The sequence below is a fragment of the Hyperolius riggenbachi genome, chromosome 12 (assembly GCF_040937935.1).
Source record: "Hyperolius riggenbachi isolate aHypRig1 chromosome 12, aHypRig1.pri, whole genome shotgun sequence".
Lineage (NCBI taxonomy): Eukaryota > Metazoa > Chordata > Amphibia > Anura > Hyperoliidae > Hyperolius > Hyperolius riggenbachi.
In genome coordinates, this window is record NC_090657.1 from 194973391 (window position 1) to 194997095 (window position 23705).

Sequence of the window (23705 nt, forward strand, 5' to 3'; positions counted from 1 at the left end):
TTGTGATGTCATCGGAAGGGTCAGAGCAAACTGGAACAGGCAGGTAAACACAAGTCAGCTTTGTCTAAATATTTCATTCAATCTACAAGGCAAACAATGATCCTGAGAGAAAGCTCCAGTATGGGCACATGAGAAGCTGAAACTGAGGTGTTGATTTTTCCAAGATTGGAGAGGAAATGAGGCAAACTCAGACACTTAGGTAGCCATTTTGCAGTAGATTGGACATTCGATTCACAGTGGGCATTGCACTGCATGTCCTGTGACAGCAGGAACGCAACGAATCGGGACAGTGGCGCTGCACATTATGGTCGCGTTGGGTACAGTGGAGCATACACATAGCTCCCAAGTGTCCCTCTTTTGGAGGGACAGTCCCTCTTTGGGAGCCCTGTCCCTCTTTCCTCCTCATTTGTCCCTCTTTCAGGACTTTGTATCACTTACTATGTAAATATATATATTTCTCTGCTAAAAAATGTGTTTGACTCAAAATTTTATTCCCCTTCTTTAAATTGATATATTACAAATTTTAAAATGTTAATATGAAGGAAAATGAACCAGGATAGAAAGGACCGATGTGGTTTGAATTATAAAACAACATATTTTTCTTATGAAATCTTTATGGTATGCGTGACTAGAGGTGTGTCGGGGGCGGGATCAGTGGTGTGGCAAGGGCGTGGCTTATATTAGTTATCAGGCAAGCTTTAAAGAGACTCCGTAACAAAAATTGCACCCTGTTTTTTATCATCCTACAAGTTCCAAAAGCTATTCTAATGTGTTCTGGCTTACTGCAGCACGTTCTACTATCTTCATCTCTGTAATAAATCAACTTATCTCTCTCTTGTCAGCCTGTGTCTGGAAGGCTGCCAAGTTCTTCAGTGTTGTGGTTCTGTGATGCATCTCCCCCCTCCAGGCCCCTCTCTGCACACTGCCTGTGTATTATTTAGATTAGGGCAGCTTCTCTCTTATCTTTTTCAAGCTGGATAAATCCTCCTCTGAGCTGGCTGGGCTTTCACATACTGAGGAATTACATACAGGCAGAGCTGTCTGCACTCTGCAGGAAGAAACAGCCTGACACTTCAGTGGAAGATAGCTGCAGGGGGAAAGAAACACACAAATGATCTCTTGAGATTCAAAAGGAAGGGTGTATACAGCCTGCTTGTGTATGGATGTATTTTCTATGTGTGGACATACTGTACATCAACCTACTTCCTGTTTTGGTGGCCATTTTGTTTGTTTATAAACAAACTTTTTAAAACTGTTTTTAACCACTTTTAATGCGGCGAGGAGCGGCGAAATTGTGACAGAGGGTAATAGGAGATGTCCCCTAACGCACTGGTAGGTTTACTTTTGTGCGATTTTAACAATACAGATTTTCTTTAAGAAAATAAGTCCTACTTACCGGGGGGGCTTCCTCCAGCTCCAAGCTCCCAGCACGTCCCTCGCCGCAGCTCTCCCTTCAGCCGTTCGCCACAGGTCCCTCCCGATCCCCGGCGATGACGTCAGAGCGACCTCCTGTACTGCGCCTGCGCGATCGGTGATGTCAATCACCGCCACATGGGCCAGGGCGGACTGCGCAGGCGCAGAACTACTGCGCTTGCGCAGTCCGCTCCGGCACATGTGGTGGTGATTGACAGCGCCGATCGCGCAGTACAGAGCGACCTGGAGTGTCCCTCTTTCTCATCACAAAAAGTTGGGAGGTATGCATACAGTAAATGAAAAGTATGCTACACTTCACTGTTAACATGTGTTTAGCAGTAATGTACTTCATGCAGTACCACAACCCCTCTTAACGCAACTTTATCGCCACACTGTGAACATCACATATATGGTGCATTGCAGTATGGTAAGCACTACGAGCCGCTTCAATTTGTAATTTTGATCGTTATGCTTCGAAAATTGATTGGAATTGCGATCGGGCCAGATGAAAAATTTTGGTCATTGGACATAGCAGGAAATTGCAACAGATCGGCAGTTAATAGCTTTGCACTGTATCGAATAGGGCAATACTGCAGCTCAGTAGATTTTTCAATCAATGTTGTGGTGAAATCTATTACAAATCTGTGTGAAGTTTATGGTAGAGATTCAATCCCTCTCCGATCACATTCAGATCAGACAGGGATCGATCTGCCACACTGGGTGGCAATCTAAACATGTATGGACTCCTTTTTATTGTAAAAATATCGATTATGTATGGAGGAATGCACTATCAATGCCACTAAGGATGGGGGAGGGGGTACTGGCAGCAGCATTGCACAGTTAAGACGTTTCAGCACACGTTACCCTACCAACACTTGCGCTACTTAGATAATGTGGGTGTCGCTAATTAGGCAACTGGTGCAATGCTGTGAGCGGTATTAACAGTAAAATTGCCTTGTGCTACCTGCACACAGCAATTTTACCACAGTATAGTGAATCAGGGCCTAAGTGACGAAGCTTTCAGCATCCCCACTGTATCATAATATGACCCAGGTGAGGGTTGTACCTGACAGAAGATTTGTATTTGTTAAACCATACAGACCAAGTCTGCGGGATCACTTATGTTCTCTAACCTTAAAAAAACTCCTTTATGTATTTCTTAAGGCCTCTTTCACAGTAGGACGTTGCATTTTGATGCGACATTAAAGTCGCAACACAAATTACAACGCAATGCCCCCAAAAAGTCACAACGCAACTTAATGCCCCGTTACGGTCACATACATTAGAGCATACAGGCAATGAAAAGTATGCTTCCAAGTCATTACTGAGCATGTGCAAACAGTCCAACGCAGCTAATAACGTGTGTAACGCACAGCATGCAGTACTTTCACTTAACGTGCAGCGTTAGACCCCAACGCAACGTGTGCACTGTGAACGGGGCATTGATGTTTCATTGCAGTGAGTTATTCTGCCTTAAATGTTGGTTTAACCTCCCACTGTTAAATTTGGCTACTCTCACACTGACGCATTGTATCATACAATATCAGGGCTCCCAATTGTCCCTTTTTTGGAGAGACAGTCCCTCTTATAGAATCCAATCCACCTGTCCATCTTTTGGAACCCAGTCCCTCAGTCCCCCTTTCGGCCGTGCTAACAGTTAGCACTCTTTTGTGAATCAAGCCCAATGTATTTATTCATGAAAGCTCTGTGGAAATCGCAATACAGAGCGTTTTCTCAAGCACTTTGCAATTTCCTTATACCTTTCATTGAGGCAAATCTCCCCAAAAATGGTACAGGAAGTGCTTTAGTGAGTGGATCAGAATCGAACCGCTCAGATGTGAACACTCTCATAGGGAATCATTGCACAAGCACTTTTAGGGCGATTTTGAAAAAAAAAAAAGAAAAGGCAAAAACGCCCTAGGTGGGAACAAGCCCTTAGGCCTGGAACCCACTACAAAACGCTATCGCTAATCGCAATCGCTAATGTTTTGTATGAGCAGATTGTAAGCGATTTCATGAGCGTTTAGGGAGCGCTTTTAAAGTGTATCAATTTGCCAGCGGCTGTGTAGCGATTAGCGTTTTAAAGTCTGATTGGTCCTTTCAATTAATTTTAATTTTGATACAGTGTGCAGTAACTTCAAAACGCTAGCAAAATCGCTCAGTGCAGGTTTTGATGAGCGATTACGCCAGCGATTACATACTTAACATTGAAGCGCTAACGCTCCCAAGCTATCACCCTCTATGAAGCTATCGCCCTCTATTCTGCTATAGCGTATAACCTATACACTATAGCAGCATAGAGGGTGATATAGCGGCTGGGAACGCGGAGAATCACTCACGTTCCCAGCCTATCGGCGTCAGTCGCCGAACCCGGAAGTAGCCGCCGGCGGGGACAGGAGGATCGGAGCGAGGCTGCGAGGGCACCATACAGCTTCAGGGGGCTGAGGGATGCCCCAGCTGAGTAAAAATCATTTTTTATTTTTGACTTAAGTATCCCTTTAGGCTTCTTGCACACAGGGACATTACAGGCGCATGTTAGGGCAGCCTGTAACGCTCCCCCAATGCACAGCAATGTAACACAAGCTGTTCACACTGCCCATGTTGCGTTACATTGTAACGCAGCAAAGTGCTGCATGCTGTGCGTTTGACTGTTTGCACATGCTCAGTCATGTTGGGGAGGAGGGGAGTTCGGCCAGGCACATGTATAATTAATATTCACTGCACTCAGTGACGTGCAGTGTCTACTTCCTGGAGCGGCCGCTCTGTGCGGCGATTGGCCGGGCGGGACCACGTGAGGCCACATGCGTCCAAGAGTATGCATCACGGACGCCAGAGTGAGCTGCACAACACGGCTCACTCCGACGTCCACACCAGAGAGCACCAGGCGTTGCGTTAGGGGCACGTTATGTGCCGTATATCGTCCCCTAAACGCAACGTCCTGGTGTGTAACTAGCCTAAAAGTGTCTTAAACTTCTTATAAAGCCAGGTTCACAGTGGGACGTTGTGTTGTTTTCCCTGTTCAACAGGAACGTGACGTAACATAAAAGCCGCACCACACATTACTGCCGCGTGACGTTGCATACAGTAGGTACAATGAAGCATACAGATAATGAAAAGTATTCTTCAGGTGTGTGGTAAGAGGTAGCGCCTGCATGCGGTGCATTACCATAATTGAACACATTACACCGTGATGCTGATGCTGCACTGTGAATGCCGCATAGACCTATCACTGCAGTGCGGTATAATACTTTATAACATGCAACCAAAAAGGCTCACTGTGAACCTAGCCTCACAGTTGATACAATACTGTAACATTTTAATGACAAAAAAATTTGTAATATTTTGTGCATGTAGACAGCTTTGTTTGTATCTCTGAAACTTTGTAACTCGAGTTGTTTGTAAGTAGGAGACTGTTTGCACATGAAAAATATAGATTACTTGACTACTGTTCACCATTTACATGCTGCCACTTGGAGAAATCATACAAAAACATGGCCTGACATATCATTGCTATGCTGATGACACCCAGCTATATTTGTCATTCAAACCTGATGTCACAGACTCTACTCCACAAATAAACGCATGCTTAGCTGAGCTTCAGGAGTGGATGAATAATAATTGGCTAAAACTTAATGCTGACAAAACTGAGGTTCTTGTTATCGAGGGCCAGGGCTCAACAGCAAAGCAGCTCCAGTCTCAACCAACACCGCTAAGGATAGGGAGCTCAGACCTGAACAACTCAGACTGTGTGCGCAGCCTGGGAGTACTGATTGATGGGAAATTAAGCTTCAGGAATCAAATCTCAGCTGTTGTGAAACATTCCTTCTTTCACCTAAGGAATATTGCAAGGATTAAACACCTAATTCCTTCAGAGGATCTTCCAACCCTAGTTCATGCCTTCGTCACATCAAGGTTAGACTACTGCAACGTCCTCTACACAGGCCTGCATAAGAAAGACTTACGCCGCCTGCAATTAGTACAGAATGCCGCCGCAAGGCTGTTAACGAGCCAACCCCGCCATTGCCACATAACACCAACCCTGAGCTCACTCCACTGGCTACCGATAAAATGGAGAATTCTGTTTAAGATTGGCTTACTGACATTCAAATCCTTGCACAATCTGGGCCCTGGATACCTGAAGGACTTGTTGCAACTACATCACACCCCCCACAATCTTAGATCAAAAGGACGGAACACCTTGGTCACCCCCAGAGTCCACCTCAAAACCTTTGGAGACAGAGCCTTTTGTCATGCTGCCCCTACACTTTGGAACTCCCTGCCACACCCAATCAGGACAGCCCTATCCCTGGAAGCATTTAAGTCTAAACTGAAAACCTACCTTTTTAGTCTGGCATTCATGAACATCTGACTATCTCCTCTGTAACACAACCCAGCCTGAAACCCTGTATTAATCTGAGACACAGCTATGCGCTTTGAGTCCTATGGGAGAAAAGCGCTTTACAAATGTTATTGTATTGTATTGTATTGCTATGTGCACTTTGGTGCCATGGTTGTTTTAGTGTAGCAGTTTTTTGGTACTTCACTAAAATGGTTATGAAACGTTGTATTTGGAGCTGCACAATCATGTATAATTCTAATTTGGACACTTTATTTATTTATTTTTATTTTTAACAGTTACATAGCTTTAGTCGGTGACATCCTAAAATGAGAGAAAATCATTTTGTATCATGACACAAGGGTAGATAGATACCAATCAAATGTGCAAAATACATTGAAAATTTTGAAATACAAGTGTTTTATTATCTAACTAAAAAGTTTAATAGCACAAGCTTTGAGCGAGCTAGACTTCTACTCCTATTTACATATGAAAGCTAAACTGACAAAGTACAAGATGTGTACACATTCCCTGACCTACAAATTGCACTGTGCTGCTTAAATTGATTCACCATAATTATAAAACTATGTGGTCTCCCCTTTGTGCATCTCTTGTATAGAGAAGGAGAATCTCCATATGAGTGGAAATGTAGTTTGATTGTTTTTTGTGTTTTTTTTTATTTTTTATTCAGGGGAATGTTTCTGATTTACTGAAAGGTGGTGCAGGGGTGCCTGATTGTCATTTAAATCATTCTTGTGCATACATATGGTAAATAGCTATGTAGACTAGTCTACACTCACTTTTATTTATGAAAAAAAAAGCCAACTAGTCCAAAATTGGAAATTTCACAACTTGAGAAGAATATATACATCTCCAAATCTTGAATAATCTTCAATCTCTCTCTCATATTGGTGTGCATGCAGCTGTGTAGCTCTGTAGAGGAAGATGTATTCTTATTATAGGCTATGATCATCTAAAGTATGAGTGTTTAGTATGGAAACGTGAAAACCAAGCATTTGTAATATTTTGAAAGCTTGCTTGCTGCATTTCGCTGACAAATGGTATCAAAACCGTTTTTGCTTTTATAAAATGACGGGTTAGGCCCTATCGCTAGTATGAAGATTGCTTTCACTTTAAAGTGAGCTTGCCTAATGTAAAGTTTATTGTGAGCTATAGCAGACCCTGACTTCTCCTCTCCCTGGTTCTAAGAAATCTACACACATTGCATGTCTATTTCAGAAACATTTGTGTACCACGTCTGATTTCCCACCTGCAGTGCAAAAATCTGCCCCAAATCAGCATTTTACCATGTACTTTATCAGATTGTTCACTATTGATTTTCACAAACTACTGTTGGCAGAGGGAAGACTCCTGTCTTTCCACTTTCCCTCCCCCACAGGAATAAGCATGCACAAATGGTACATAGGAATGCATTTGTTTATGAAAGGATTGTTTCTGTAAAAGGTTTTGTCAGCAGGTATAGTTATTTATCATTTATTTACTGTATTTATAAAGCACCAACCTATGAAGCAGCGCTTAACAATAGTTCATTAGGGAGATAGACAACAAGGTACAAGATTAAAAAAAAAAAATCACGCAACAGAGTTTAATGTGAACCTACAGACTAAAAATTTACTCCGCAGCACTGAAAAGGCTTGGTGTTTCCTTAACAGTTTCACAGCATCAGAATGTTGTTTTTATTACCCAAGCCTTGTTTTTAGCTGCACAGACACTAAGCTCCTCCCCATCAAATAAATCTGCCCAGGCATTTTTCCAGGGCTGTGGAGTCGGAGTCGTGGAGTCGGGCAATTTTGGGTGCCTGGAGTCGGAGTCGGGAAAAAATGCACCGACTCCGACTCCTAATGAATTTGTAACTGTAATTAAAATAGAAAATATGATGAAATGTTCTATTTCTCAAAAAATAGTCATTAAAAATAATGTATATATACAGTATATATACAGTAATAGCTGTGCTTAGTCCACAAAAATGAAATAAACCAATCAAAATTAGTTACTTGTGCTGCTTCAATAAAGCAGTCCCCGTATTTTTAAGGTCAGATATACATATCTGATTGTGACTGTATATATGATGTGTACACAGGAATCTCTTATATATACTAAATAACATCTATGCTGTAAGAATAAAGCCTGATGTGTAGCTGTGTCACTAATAGAGATGATCAATGAGATGGAAATAATTCTGCACTGATGCTGATTTATGCAAATGTATGCACTCCCTTTGCTGATGAAATCAAATAATTTGATATGTTCTTAAAATTTGGTTTAGTGACTGCAAATTAAAGGGTACCTGAGACGGATGAAAAGTAAATTTTTTTTTTTTTTTTTTTTTTTTTTTTTTTATACATACCTGGGGCTTCCTCCAGCCCCCTTCAGGCTAATCAGTCCCTCGCTGTCCTCCACCACCCGGATCTTCTGCTATGAGTCCTGGTAATTCAGCCAGTCAGCGCTGTCCGGCCACATGCCGCTCCCACAGCCAGGAACATTCTGCACCTGCGCAATAGTGCTGTGCAGGTGTAGTATGCTCCTGGCGGTGGAGTGTGTGCATGCGCACTACGCCCGACTGGCTCAAGTACCTGGACTCATAGCAGAAGATCCAGGTGGTGGAGGAGGACAACGAGGGATGGATTATCCTGAAGGCGGCTGGAGGAAGCCCCAGGTATGTATAAAACTTTAATTTCATCAGTCTCAGGTTTACTTTGTTACACAGTAGTACTATACTCTACATATGCACTCCCCACAGAGCTGCAGGGAATCCACTGAGAATGCTGTGCACATTGAACACAGAGGTGTTGTCTGTTTACAATCTCCTTATTCCCCTGCAGAGTACCTGCACATCATTCTTACATGTTCCCACACTTACATTGCCTAGGGCCTGATAGATGTTCTTTGTTCCGGTTTGTAACTTTTACAAGTACTCTTACCAAGGACTAGTTTTAGTCTAAAGGGAATAAATATAGTAGTCTACATATCCTTCTCACTTCAGTTGTCTTGTAAAATTCCTAAGCGTTGGCAGTTAAGAGACGAATTTCACGTTACATACTTTTAATCAACAAAATTGTAATATGCAAATTAGAGGAGTCGGAGTCGAGGAGTCGGAGTCGGTGGAATCCTAAACTGAGGAGTCGGAGTCAGGGGATTTTTGGACCGACTCCACAGCCCTGCATTTTTCCCCTGATGCTGTACAAAGCTTGATGGGATTTTTAATGTTGTTCTTGTTGCCTAGAGTGCGCAGCTGGGAGGGGTGACCAAGACAGTTGGAACTGTGTCTCATGCTCCCTGTCGCCTCCTTTCAACCAAAAAGATGGCTGCCCCCGTGAAATCACAAATATTAGGCTGTTCTTTTAAAATAGGGTGGTTAAGAGATTATATTACCTATGTATTTCAATTAACATAACTTAAAGTGAACCAGAGACAAAGCACCCTCATGTATTTCACCATATATATCAGTGGGAACATTAGAGAAAACACCTACCCTGCTCTGTTTTATCCTTTACTGCTCAGCCTGCTTGTTATCAGCCCTGACTTATCATACAGTCTGGCATTGATCAGGAATCATTATAGCGGAGTCTGTCTTCTCTGATGTCTTTTCAAGCCAAAGCCTTCCCCCTTCTGGCTCTGCTTTCCTGGTCTGTATATTCAAAGCATCACAGAGAGCAGTGATGAGATGGGAGGAGCTGCTAATGTACGGGTATCTATTGTTAGTCATAAGAGGTTTTTAGAAATGGTGATTTCATTTTGCACAAAGCCCATTAAATAATATGCTTATCTGATGAACTGTGTTTTGCATGGAGTTATAGTAAAAAAAAGAAAAACACAAAAAAGTCACACCAGAGCGGCGAAAATACCAGGTATAGTATGTATTTTGTAAAATCTATCGGGGGATATGTTTATTTTGTGCCAAAGCGTTCATCTCTGGTTTCCTTTAATGACAGTATGTTTGTTTAGGATGAAGTTCCTCTTTAAGTTTTAAGACCTGTACACATGCCTGACTTAAGTTGGCAGAGGCGACTGATAACAACCGCCTTAGTGGATAATTAGGCGTCTGTATGGCACCCGCTGAACCCCAACTCGCGAGCAATCCTTCCGGCGGATCTACTCAAACCCAGCGGCAGCAATCCCATTGTTTGTAATGCTCCCCCCACCCGCTGTGTGACGTCAGTCCTTACTAGCAGCAGTAGTGACTTCATCACCTGTTTACCCTCAAAGCATCTAATGATGGGGGGAAAGGTAACAGCAGTCTGATTAGAAACCTTTCCTTGGATGGAAGAAGCCCCACTTGATGGTTACCTTCTTTTGATAGATGACATTAAAGTGGACCTGAACTGAGAAATCCTCTCTGCTCTAATGCTGGGAATTTTTTCAGTCGATTTACCTAATCTAGCGATTAAAATGAACGAAAGTAAGATCGGACATGCCGGAAATTCTCTATCGAACCATCCATCTATCTGCTGAAAAACGCATAGTGTATTCCCAGCATAAAAGATACACAACAGCATAATAACCTTTAAACAAAAGACATTTCTTTGTTACAGCTGATAAAAATCCTAAAATAAATCTGCACTGTTTTTACTTCCTGATTCGTGGAAGCAGACATATTGTATAAAGCCTGTGTTTTCAAATGTGCTTATCTGCCGTTGGCAGTCATGTGACACAGCGGGGAGATCCGATTACAACTTGTGATTAGACACAAATGAGGGGAAATTACAGTCTAAACTCTCAAAATACATGCAGGCTGCAGTTCTCTGTTTTTCTTCTGTCTTTACAGGGTGCATTTCTGTTAGTTCAGGTCCACTACTGTCAGTGTGTTAGTAGTTAGTTATCTGTAGGGACCTCCTAGGCAGATGGTCCACTTTAGTTTTTTGGGGAAACACACATACATAAGTATAGTTACCCTTTAAAGGGATACTGTAGGGGGGTCGGGGGAAAATGAGCTGAACTTACCTGGGGCTTCTAATAGTCCTCCGCAGACATCCTGTGTTGGCGCAGCCACTCACAGATGCTCCGGCCCCACCTCCGATTCACTTCTGGAGTTTCTGACTTTAAAGTCAGAAAACCACTGCGCCTGCACGCCCGTGTCCTCGCTCCCGCTGATGTCAGCAGAAGTGTACTGTGCAGACACAGACCATACTGGGCCTGCGCTGTGCGCTCCTGATGACATCAGCTGGATCAAGGACACGGCAAAGCAGGCGCAGTGGTTTTCAGACTTTAAAGTCTGAAATTCCAGAAGTGAACCGGAGGTGGGGCCAGAGCATCGGTGAGTGGCTGCGCCAACACAGGATGTCTGCGGGGGACCGTTAGAAGCCCCGGGTAAGTTCAACTCATTTTCACCTGACCCCCCTACAGTATCCCTTTAAGGCCAGTGCAGACAACATTACTGACTGAAATGTTTGTCTGGAATTGTTTCAGCCACCAGTCTGAAGGCAACCTGTGTCAATTCCTAGATGCTTGGCTCAGCTGAGCAACATCACTCCACCTGGGGAGGGGGGTAGAGTGAACGCAAGAGGCATGTGGAGCCAAAGCCATGCCACAGACATTTGCTAGTATTCTGGTGCAGAAAATGGAGAAGGTCTGCACAAATATCAGACTGCCAGCAATTGTTTCATGTCTCTAATGAGACGTAACTGTTTGCATGCAAATGTGAACTCAAAGCATCTACAGGTATTTATTTGTTTTTGATTGCTTTAAATGTTTACAGCAGGTAATGGGCAACCAAACGTCTCCAGGTTTGCCCAGCACAATTCTTATTGTGTTCAACCTCCACTTCAGGTGTTTGTGTCCCTTACCTTGTCATAACCACCACCCCCCAAAGCAAACAGTCATCTAGGCCAAATGCACACATTTCTACAGCAGCTCTTGATTAAATGTAAACTGTGTAGGTAACACAGGCAGTGGAGAGATGTTTAATATGTGTATATTTTAGATTTCCATTCGAATTGCATTCCGCTTGAGATCCAGTCAAAGGAACACAGTAGCCCCATATGTTTAGCTAAATTTCAGGTTGCATAGAATTCACATGCAAACCTGAAATATTTGCATCTCATTGAGAAGATGATGAGCAAACTTGCAAAATCTAATTAACTGAATGTCTTTGTTTATCTGGGCAGTATGGTAGCGTAGTGAATGGCACTCTTGCCTTGCATTGCTGGGGTCCCCAGTTGGAGCTGGGGCACTATCTACAAGGAGTTTGTATGTTCTCCCCGTGTCTGCATGGGTTTCCTCTGGGCACTCCGGATTCTTCCCACATCCCAAAAACATACACATAAGATTAGCCCTAGAGTATGATAGATAAATAACTATGATAGGGATTAGATTGTGAGCCCCTCTGAGGGCTTGTTCACACTGCAGGAGTTTTGGGCTTTTTTTCACCCGCGTGCTGTTTGTAAAAATGCCCCCCCCCCCCCCCCCCCGTCTGCGTGGACAATGAATGTCTATGAGAAGGTTTATATCAGCGCGGGTCGTGCGGTGCCTGGACCATTTTTGAGGCGATTCCGCCTCAATGGAAGGTATAGGAGCAATGCAAAATGCTCACAAAATCACTTTGTGTAGCGATTGCATTTGCATTTTTAAGAATAAATACATTGTATTTATTCTTTTCCGGGTCAAAGAGTTCACTTCCTGACTTGCGTCAGGGAGTGAATTACAAAACCGCTTGGAATAAAACTCTTAGAAAACCACTAAGCACAAAAACGAATCGCCCACCCAAGCGGCGGGAATCGGAAAAAGAAGACGCCTGAAATACAGCCCAACGCGGACGGACGCGCGAGCCAAACGCAATGTGAATAAGGCCTCAGGGACAGTTAGTCAGGAATCAGGAATCGTTTATTTTGCCAAGCATGACTGGGTCATGCACGGAATTGGGTTTGGCACAGTACATTTGGCTCAGAAGAGACATAAATCAATAACATAGATAAGCAACAGGAGCTGAAATTTACAGTTACACATGTCAGTAGCAGACGGTTACTTGCATTTCAATAACATTTACATTTTACTTTACATTTGCATTTCCAGTTAACATACTAGAGCAGCAGTTGGCTCTGTCCGTGACAGTTCTATATGTCGTGGGGGGTGCCCTGATGGGAGTATGTGGAGGGAGTTCAGGAGGCTGACAGCTGAGGGGAAGAAGGAGTTACTGTGCCTAGCCGTCTTTGTGTAGATGGCCCGAAGCCTCCGTCCCAATGGCATCGGACTGAAGTAGCAGTGGCCCGGGTGAGAGGGGTCGTTGGCGATCTTCAGGGCCCTCGATCTCAGTCTTTTGTTGTGTAGGAGGGCAAGTGAGGGGAGAGGTCTCCCAATGACCCTCTCCGCCGCCCTGATGACCCTCTGAAGTAAGTGCCTGTCGCTGGCGGTTGCGCCAGCGTACCAGACCAGAATGGATGAGCAGAGGATCGACTCAATGGTAGCGGAGTAGAAATTGGTCAGAATCTCTTGGGCCATGCCAAACTTCCTCAGCTGGCGGAGGAAGTACAGTCTCTGCTGGGCTTTTCTCTGTATTGCAGTGATATTGGGCCTCCAAGTGAGGTCACTGGAGATTGTAGTGCCCAGGAGGCGAGCGCAGGGTACTCTTGCCACCTCCGTACCATCGATGTGAATTGGGGGTGGGGTGGAAGCAGACCTTCTGAAGTCAACAATTAGTTCTACAGTTTTTGCGGTGTTAAGTACCAGCCTGTTCTCCTTGCACCAGAGGGAGATTCTCTCCACCTGCTGACAGTACTCCTGGACATTGTCCTTGGTGATGAGTCCAATGATAGTAGTATCGTCGGCGAACTTGATGACCTTAACTGAGTCTGCCCTGGATCTGCATTTGTTTGTGTAAAGGGAGAACAGCAGTGGAGACAGGACGCATCCTTCAGGCGCGCCTGTGTTCGTGGTCATACTTCGTGAACTGATGTCCCCCAGCCTTACGACTTGGGTCCTGTTGGTGTGAAAGTCTGTGATCCAAAGTCGTAGGCTTGGGTGCACTCCCAGTGCAGCTAGTTCTTCCTGCAGAATGCGTGGACAGATGGTGTTAAACGCCGAGCTGAAGTCCAAGAGTAGTATTCTGGCGTACGTGTCCGGTCTATCCAGGTGGTCATAGATAGATTCAAGGCAGATGTTTACTGCGTCATCAGTGGACCGGTTTGCCCTATACGCGAACTGATAGGGATCCAGAAGGGGCAAGGTGGAGAGTTTGAGGTTGGATAGAACTGCTCGCTCCAGGGTTTTCATTATGACGGACGTAAGGGCCACTGGTCTAAAGTTGTTAAGCTCGGAAACCCCTTGTTTCTTAGGGACAGGGATGATGGTCGACCTCTTGAAGCAGGCGGGGACCTTCCCTTCTCTTAGTGACTTGGTGAAAATGGCGGAGAGGATGGGAGAGAGTTGCCTGGCGCAGGTTTTCAGGCAGGCTGGAGTCACTCCGTCAGGGCCAGGGGCTTTCCTGATGTTTAGTGTTGACAGGAGTTTCAGGACATCATCCTCTCCCACCGCTGGAGAGAGGGGTGGACTCGTAAGGTTCTCCCCGGTGCATGGAGGTGGAGTGTGAGGTTCCAGGTGCTCCCCCAATTCTTCCTGTCTCTCAAACCTGCAGTAGAACTTTCCGAGTTCTTCGGCTAGTTCTGGGCTGGGTGATGCGTGTTGAGGGGGAGGCTTGTAGTTGGTGGCAGTCTTAAGCCCCTTCCACACGGCCCGTGGGTCGTTTGAGCGCAGGTTTTGTTCCATCCTCTCAGCATATTCCCCTTTGGCGGCCCTCAGTTCCCGATTAAGGTCGTTCCTCGCCCTTCTGTAGTCTTCCAGGTTGCCAGACTTGTGTGCGACTTCCTTCCGCCTCCAGAGTTGCCGTAGCTTGTTGGTGAACCACGGCTTGTTGTTCGGGTAGACCTTGAAGGATTTACTTGGTATGCAGGAGTCCTCACAGAACCCGATGTATGAGGCGACGTTATCGGCCCACACATCCAGGTTTGGCGCTTCCAGGGTCTCCCAGTCAGTGCAGTCGAAACAGGACTGGAGTTTAAGCTTGGCCTCATCTGTCCATACTTTGATGGTCTTGAGGGTCGGTTTTGCCGATTCTAGGCGTCTCCTGTAGGTGGGGATAAGATGGACGAGGCAGTGATCGGAGGAGCCCAGAGCCGCCTCTGGGACCGCCTTGTAGGCATCCTTCAGTGCTGTGTAGCAGTGGTCGAGGGTGTTCATGCCCCTGGTGGGGCAAGCCACGTGCTGGTGGTAGTGTGGCATTTCCCGGCGAAGATTGGCCTTGTTGAAGTCCCCCATGATGACGAATAGTGAGTCTGGCTGGGATGTCTCCCATCCCGAGATGGTCGCACTTAGCTCCAGCAGGGCAGATTTGGCATCAGCGTCAGGAGGAATGTACACTCCGACAAGGATATAGGAGGAGAACTCGCGTGGAGAGTATGGCGGTCTGCAGTTGATAAGTATGAGTTCAAGGTCAGGGGAGCACTTCCTGGAGAGAACTGATGAGGAGGGGCACCATGATGAGCTGATATAGAAGCAGATACCTCCTCCTCTTTTTTTCCCGGAGAGTCCAGGGTCTCGATCTGCTCGAGTGAGGCTGTAGCCTGGGAGATGGAGAGCGTTCTCAGGTATGTCCTCATGTATCCGTGTTTATGTAGCCATGTTTCCGTGAAACAGAGGACTGGAGTTGTCTTGCTGAGGTCTCTCCTGTCACAGAGGAGGCGCAGTTCATCCAGCTTGTTAGGAAGGGAACGAACATTTGCCAGGAGGACAGAGGGGATGGCTGATCGTAGACCTTTCCTCTTAAGCCTCACACGGGCTCCTGCCCGACAGCCTCTATGCCGCTGGCCTGCCCATAGGTCCAGGGCCGGATCCAGGATCTGTCGTATGTGATTCCAGACTAGTTTGGACAGGAGTCTGGCTACAGGGGGAGAGGGACCCCGTGGTTCCCACTGCGGGAGCTGCTCCCTGGTGTATGTAGTGCGCATGGCAGTGAGTGGGCCATGGACCTTGGTGTGGGGGCGAGAGCTGGTGGATCGCCAGGGAGGGGTGGTAGAGCATGACATCGTAGTGGAGGCCTTCCGTATAACTCTCCTGAGCGTGCTGGTCGGACAGCGCCTAGCATAAGTTCGAGAAAGTTCAGCACGGGCACCGCAGGGGATCGACGGTAGAAGCACAGCTCAGGTAATGCGGGCAGCAGATACCCTGAAAAGCAGCTAGCCAGACATGGCCCGACATGAACCAGTAGTTTAGCAGATCAGGGGTAAGCAAGCAGGTTAGAAGTTCAGGGGTATGCAAAACAGCAGGTACTACAAGGTAGCAGGTCAGGGGAATGCAAGCAGCAGGTGCCAGGTTAGCAGTTAGGTTCAGCTGGCCAGACACAAAAAAAGTTCAGCTGTCAGCCCTGAGTTTAACAAAAAGTTCACCACTCTGAGTTTAACAACAAGTTCACATCCGGCATGCACACAGTTCGAGGGAATGCAGCAGCAAGCAGGCTGGGCAAAAGGGGTGACAATGCATGTGTGTGTGGGGGGGGGGGGGGGGGGGGGGAGAGCAGGCCCACCGAGGGGTGGTAGAGAGAGCTAGGCCCTTACCCTTTCCGTGGAGACTGTAGTGGATGGATGAGCTCCTGGGTGGTGGAGCCAGCAGTAGTCCAGCGGTACCCGGGCTCCTACACGTGGGTGGTCCTGGGGGGCCTGAGGAGGCGGCAGAGCTCAGCGGTGATGGTGGAGGGCTGCTCCAGCTGCAATAGGTGCTGGGAGCCCGGTGGAGGCGGCGTTGAGAGCGGCCTGTAGTGCTCCACGTGGTCACCACATGGGTGGCCGCGCAGGCCAGAGATCAGCAGCAGCAGCGGTGTGAGGTCTCAGGCTTCAGGCGCAGTGGAGGACCGGGACCTCAGGGTGCGGAGAGCGCCGTCCCTCTTCTGCTGTGCTGTCCGGGCGCCAGAGACTGATGGCAGGCTGCGGTCTGAGGGATCGGGACTCCAGAGAGCGGCGTCTCTCTGCTGTCCGCGGCTGCATCTGCCGCATCCGGGCTCCGATGAGGCTGCAGGCTCCGGTGTACAGTCAGGCAGGGGAGGCAGCCAGTCGGCCACAGTGAGCGGGCACCTCTCCGTTGCCTCAGGCCACGTGGGGGGGCCAAGCCGGCTAGCGTGGGGTGGTTCACAGGAGGCTGGGGGCTCCAGGAGGATGGGGAGCTCCACAGTGTCTGGAGCGATTCAGGCGTGTGGACTCCGTGTGTTTGTCCTTTCACGTGGGTGGCCCAACGGCGGGCAGCGGAATCCGGAGAGCTGTGCGGGCTCCGCTGTGAAGTAGAGGCATGTGCCTGTGCCGTACATCACAGACACGGAAGACCTGTGAGGCAATGTGTATCAGAAAATGTCCAAAATGTCCAATATGCAAAAAAAAAAAAAATCCAACCGGTCAAAAATAGCGAGGAAAAGCAAAAGAAAATAAGGAAAAAAGAGGAGCTATGTGCCGTGGCTGCTGACCCAGCGCCATCTTAGTGATGTACTCTGTACAACGCTGCGGGATATGTTGGTGCTACATAAATAATAATAAAAATCTAATTAAAGACTATATATATATATATATATATATATATATATATATATATATATATATATTGTACAAAAAAAATGTGTTTGACTCTAAACTTTATTTTCATGCTTGAAATTGATATATTACTAATTTTTAAATGTTAATATGAAGGAAAATGTACCAGGATAGACGGAACCAGTGTGGTTTGAATTATAAAACAACATATTTTTCTTATGAAATCTTTTTGGTACGCATGACTAGGGGTGTGGCAGGGGTGTGGCTTAAGTGACCCTCTTTCTCATCTCAAAAAGTTGGGAGGCATGATAATACTCATTGTGTAGCGCTAACACCGCACTGTGAACATCACAGACTTATCATTGCAGTGCGGTAACCAGCGCTATAAGACTTTATACCATAGACCATAACGTCCCACTGTGAACCTAGCATCAGAAATCTGCATGTTGGCTTTGATCTGCCTACGTATGATTCACTCTGCAACCCAATAACAACCAAAATGAGTATTTTAGTTTTCAATAGTGTGAGAAAGAGTTAGAGCTCCTGTCTAATTTTAATGCTGCCTGTGTTACTGCTATGAGAAATAATTCTTTATTTCCTGCCCTAAAAGGAAGTGCTTTAGCAGGTACAGAGGCGGGAATAAAAAATAAGAAAAAACTAAAATATATATATATATATATATATATATATATATATATATATATATATATATATATATATATATATATATATATATATATATATATATATATATGCTCACTGCAATCCACACCTATTTGTCGCCTGCTCACGCTTTGCTGCTGCTGCCCACACTCCACAGACAGCTGTCCACGCTTTATAGGTTTGCAGTCTCAACCACAGTGTTTCCAGATAGTAACCACCTCCAAAGTCTCGAGACAGAATTCAGGTATATATCTAGGACTAAAAAGCTTCCAATAGTGTAAAACCAGTGATTTATTAAGTAAAAACAAGAATTATACTCACACACATCAAGTAAAAAGCGCATATAAAAGTTAAAACGATCAGGGGACGTCTCCTCCTGCTGCTGGTCGCTTCCCTTCCTGGCTCCACCCTACGCGTTACGTCAGATGACTCATCAGGGGCTATAGGTGAATCAACTTGTTATGTTCAGGACAGTATATCTACGACCTCTAACATGTCATAAGCCTCAGGTACATAGATATGTGTTTTCAGCAATTTATGAGTACAGGGCACATATCTCCCTGACGACCAACCCTCACTCTTCAGAGATAATGCTTGCAGCTCTCAGCAAGGGTGGGGGCTACTAGATTTCCATAGAACACTGTAAGTTGTCACTAAAATATGGCATTGTACAGTGACCAGTATAAAAGCCAGTACATATGGGCACCTACTAGGGGGACCTTTGCAGTGAACATAATATTTTGGAATCACTATAATGTATGTATTATATAGGGGCATTGTAAATCGGGCACAGTAGAATGGGGGACTCGATACAGGGCAGCTCAGCATGAAGTAGCACAATAAGGGGGAGCACCATCATAGAGTGGATACAGTGAGAACACACCATAGAGGCTACTATAATAAATAAATGATTGATTCATATTTAAAGCCTTCCTTCCACTGGGTGCCCAGAGAATAGAACTTTGGTGACTGCACATACAGTCACACATCACTCACAGCTCCCCCCAAAAACCGCAGGTGTCTCTGACACTTATTTGTACTGTTAGAAAAAAACACTTGAAACCTTTTAACACAGAGCTAATACATAGCTACCGGTATGTAGAATGACTGCTGCTAATACAATGTGCAGTGTAATATACAAAACTGAGTAATACTTAAGGTGCCCATACACTCGTCAGATTGGCAGCAGATAGATAAGAAATGCATCTGATGATCTATTTGATGCGTTTTTAGAACATTTTTTACCAGGATAGAATTCCAATAGATTTCAGTTTGAAATCTATTGAAATTCGATCTGATGGCATTTTTTTTGCCATCAGATTTCCATTAAGGCCAATGCAAACTGATAAGCAATCTCATCAGATCGACCTAAATTTTCCACCCAGCCAGTTCGATGGAAATCCATCAAAATTGATCGAAATCGGCCATCGATCGGTCGATTGGCCAACCGATTTGCAAACGATCAATCGATCGGGATCGATCGGTCGCTCAGAAAATCGGCTGAGTGTATGGGCCCCTTAAGTTTAGCGAGTAGTTAGTTTTTGTAAGGATACTATTGAGATAGTTCTGTTTCTAGTAATAACCCATATTAATAATTCTGTGTAACACTCTAATACTATTGGGGACACATCTGACTACATAATTGCGTGTGAGGGATGCATCTGGCTACCTAATACTAATATCCAGGGCATGCCACTACCAAGAACACTGTGTTCTCGGTAGCAATGTTGCAATGCTTGGGGGGAGGGTACCGAATTCTACTTTCACTCAGGGCATTGTGAAACCCAAGGCTGGCCCTGTATACGTTCTTTAAATGCCTACTGCGATGAGTATGAAAGAAGTATATACCGGTAAGGGAGGGGCAGGATGTATATAAGTGAAGAGCAGGAATTTGCAGGATGAACTTATATGCTTTATGACCTTATAGCCTAGGTTACAACTACAACTGGTAAGCATACAGCAAGCCAAGTGGTTGGCACATGGTGGTGGGCTAGTCAAAGGTGGGGGGCTAGTCAAAGTGTCCAAGGAGCATTGGGCTGAATTATTGGTTGGATTTCTGTACATTTGTTTGGGGCTGTTGCTAATATCCTGAATTAAACATGATTCCAGCACTGGAAAATGAAAATAATATAAAGCATGGCAGAAAGTTCCCATCGCGCATCTGGGCAGAGCTAAGGCAATAAAAATGCAAATACTTCCTAAATATACATACTTAAGGTGGCCCTACACTTATATAGATTTGCAGCAGATTTGACCATCAGATAGATTTCTGGCAGATGCCTGTCAAGTCAAATCTGACAGGAATCTATCTGATGTGTGCCACACACCAGGAACAGATTTCCAACAGATTTCAGAATGAAATCTATTGGAAATCGATCTAAATGCATTATTGGACCATTAGATCCAATGCAACTCTATGGGCCATCGATCTGCTGGCAGCAGCAGATCGATCTAGATTTTCCATCCTGTCAAATCGATCGAAATCGGCCGCAAATCTATCGATCGGCCAATCGATCAGCAATCGATTTCCGATTGATTTGAATACCAATGATATTATATTGAATATTGAATATAATGAGATTATATTGCAAAAATGCCCTCTAAAGGTGGCCATACACTTATAGATTTGCAGCAGATTCGACCAACAGATAGATTTTTGTCAGATTCCTGTCAAGTCAAATCTGACAGGAATCTATCTGATGTGTGCCACACACTAGGAACAGATTTCCAATAGATTTCAGAATGAAATCTATTGGAAATCGATCTAAATGCATTATTGGACCATTAGATCCAATGTAACTCTTTGGGCCATATGGGCCAGCAGCAGATCGACCCAGATTTTCCATCCTGTCAAATAGATCAAATCGATCAAAATCGGCTGCAAATCGATCAGAAATCAATTTTATCAAATCTATCGATTGATCGATTCCATTGAATCGATCGGCTGAAATCGACCAGTGTATGGGCCTCTTAAGGGGGTTGCACTGAAGGGGGTTGTGTGAACTGGCACAATATGCTTATTATTGATTAGCTCAATATGCGCAATTAAAGAGCAACATTTTTTTTCAATATAATCCCATTGGTATTCATTATTTTTATGTGTTATTATGTGTAATCAGCAAAACACTGGTTGCCGATTATTTTTATATATCTCTCCTGCCTCAGGCAATTTAAAGGTGGCCATACACTTATAGATGGCCACCAGATTTGACCATCAAGATAGATCCCTCACTCTGCTCAAAATCTGATCAGAGAGGGATCTATTACTGGAACACACTGTACACAGATTTTTTAATAATTTCATCATTAAATCTATTGGAAATCTATGGAGCTGTCTCCGCCTGCGCAGACTCCATGTTTCTCACATCTAATGTGCACTCTTTAGGCCCCCCAGTTCCCCCATCTAATGTGCTCCCCTCCCCGGGCTTAACCAACACCGCCTGCCTGGCCCTTAGATCTCCCCATCTAAAGCACTCCCCTTGGCTATGCAAAGTGTTGGCAGCGGAGCTTACGCTCACCTGTCCGCTGGTGCACTTCTCCTGTGACTTCTTTCCATCATCGCCGGGGTAACTGTATCCCATGACCCGACAACACGCTGGTCATGGGAAATCGATGGAGAGAAGACCCAGGACGTATCGGTGAGCATAAGATGATCACACTTACACAGCCTGGTGGGAAGCGCATTTTAGATGAGGGGGGGGAGGGAGAAACCTGTCAGTAGTCTGTTGGATCATCCCAAAATCGAAAGCCGCTGCACACCCTTACACCCCCTTTCGAGTAACCTCTTTCCAGCCTGCATAATCAATATTTTTCAGATGGAAATTTATCGAAATTGCGATCGGGTGGCCACCTTGTGGCTTCGGTCTCAGGCATAATGATCAAATCTGCCGGGAAACTCGAGCAAATGTAGGGACACCAGAATAGCATTACAAATTTATTGACTTCCACCTGAATCAGGAACCACTTTTTTTTTTTACCACTTGTATTACTGGGCAGTGGTTGTGGTGACTATTTTTTGGAATTTTGAACAATCCAGGGAAAACCTGGAAGCATAAGTTTGGGGTTTGTTTAATGCTTTAACGAGCCTTCCATTTTATGGACATAAGGAACTTCCCCCATCTCCCAATGTTTACGACAACCTCTGTTTGGGACTTCAGGTGCCCATATACATCAATTTTCACATTCAATTCCCTGCGGATTCAGTCACTGTGATCACATTGGATGGGATGATGTCTCAGCGATCAAATTTTGATCAATTTTGATCAAAAATCAATCGAAAGTATTGATTGTACAGGATGTAATATCTAGGCTCATGGGGGCAGGAGTGGCATTAGATCACTGACATCAGTGACAAGCTACAGACTCTCTTGCATAAAGAAAAGACTACGAAAAAGATATATATATATATATATATATATATATATATATATATATATATATATATATATATATATATATATTACGCTTACTCCTCCACAAAAATGCAAACTCTGATGGACCCTTTGAAATATACTGCATGGTATGCTTCTTTGTATCTACAAGGTACTCTGGGTCATCTTAAAATTGAATAGGTCTTCTTCTCCTTGCCTTGTCCTGGTACCACTGAAGTTAATGGGACTTTTTTTTCGTAGTTTAAAGCAGACCTGAACTCAGAGCTCCCTTTCTGCTCTAAGAGATGAGCAACAGCGTATTAACCTTTAAAGAAAAAAACATTTCTTTGTTACATATCCTGCAATAAATCTGCAGTTTGACTACTTCCTGTTTTCATAGAAGCAGACATATTGTTAACATCCCGTGTTTACAAATGAGCTCTCTGCCATGGCAGTCAGCTGAGGGATCAAATTACAATTTGTGCTTAAAATAAATAAATTGTGTTTGTGTGTGAATTTGAGTGTTTTTGCCACTACTCAGAACTGTAGGATTGTGCAGTATATTGGCTGTGAGTATGTTTTATCTAGATTGATGTCTTTAGACTCAAGGTTGCTTTGAACCTTTCTTAATTAAAAATCACAGTCCCAGACAGGTGTCAGGCGGTAGGCATGGTTTGCTTGTTTTAAATCTAATTTGCAGATCTTCATCCTATATACTGTACACAAAGTTTGCTTGCCATCATTATTTTGTCACATATCAGACAGGCAAAGTTAGTTAGTTAGCCTCTCCTCAAAAAACCTTCCCTGGACCCAGATGCAATGACCAGCTACAGAGCTGTCTCTAACCTTCCCTTTCTGGGTAAGGTAATTGAAAAAGCCGGATACCTCCAGCTAGAAGCCAAAATCTTACAAAACAACAGTTATGACTCATTACCCGTCTGGCTTCAGGAAACATCACAGCACTGAAACTGCCCTCATCCAAATCTGCAACCACTTGCCCATGGCAAGAGACAGAGGAGAGTGCTCCATCCTCATACTGCTAGACCAGAGGTTCCCAACCGGTGTGCCGCGACACATTCATGTGTCGCGGCAGCACCAGCTATGTGTCGCCGCTCTCTGCTCCCCCTGCTCGTCTCCCCCGCAGATCGCCCTTCTCAGGGCTACAAGAAAATGGCCGCCGCCGTTCACATTTGCAGACATGCGGCGGCCATTTTCTTGTAGATGTGCACTAACTACAGGCAGAGGGCGGAGGCAGCGCATCGAGGACGGAGCCACGGTGCGAATGAGTGGCTCAGGGAGGAGAAGAAGGGGCGGAGTGGTGGCTATGGAGGGGTGAGTTAGGGCGGGGATCCCCAACCTGCCTGTGGTCCGCGGGACGCTCCCAGTTGGGCCACAGGACTG

At 45.0% G+C, this 23705-nt stretch overlaps 1 long non-coding RNA gene across 1 annotated transcript in view; it reads left to right on the forward strand.

Annotated features, from left to right (window-relative positions):
* Nucleotides 1-23705, forward strand: part of LOC137542393 (uncharacterized) — a 319706-nt gene that overhangs the window by 56045 nt on the left and 239956 nt on the right. The gene's annotated exons all lie outside the window — the stretch shown is intronic.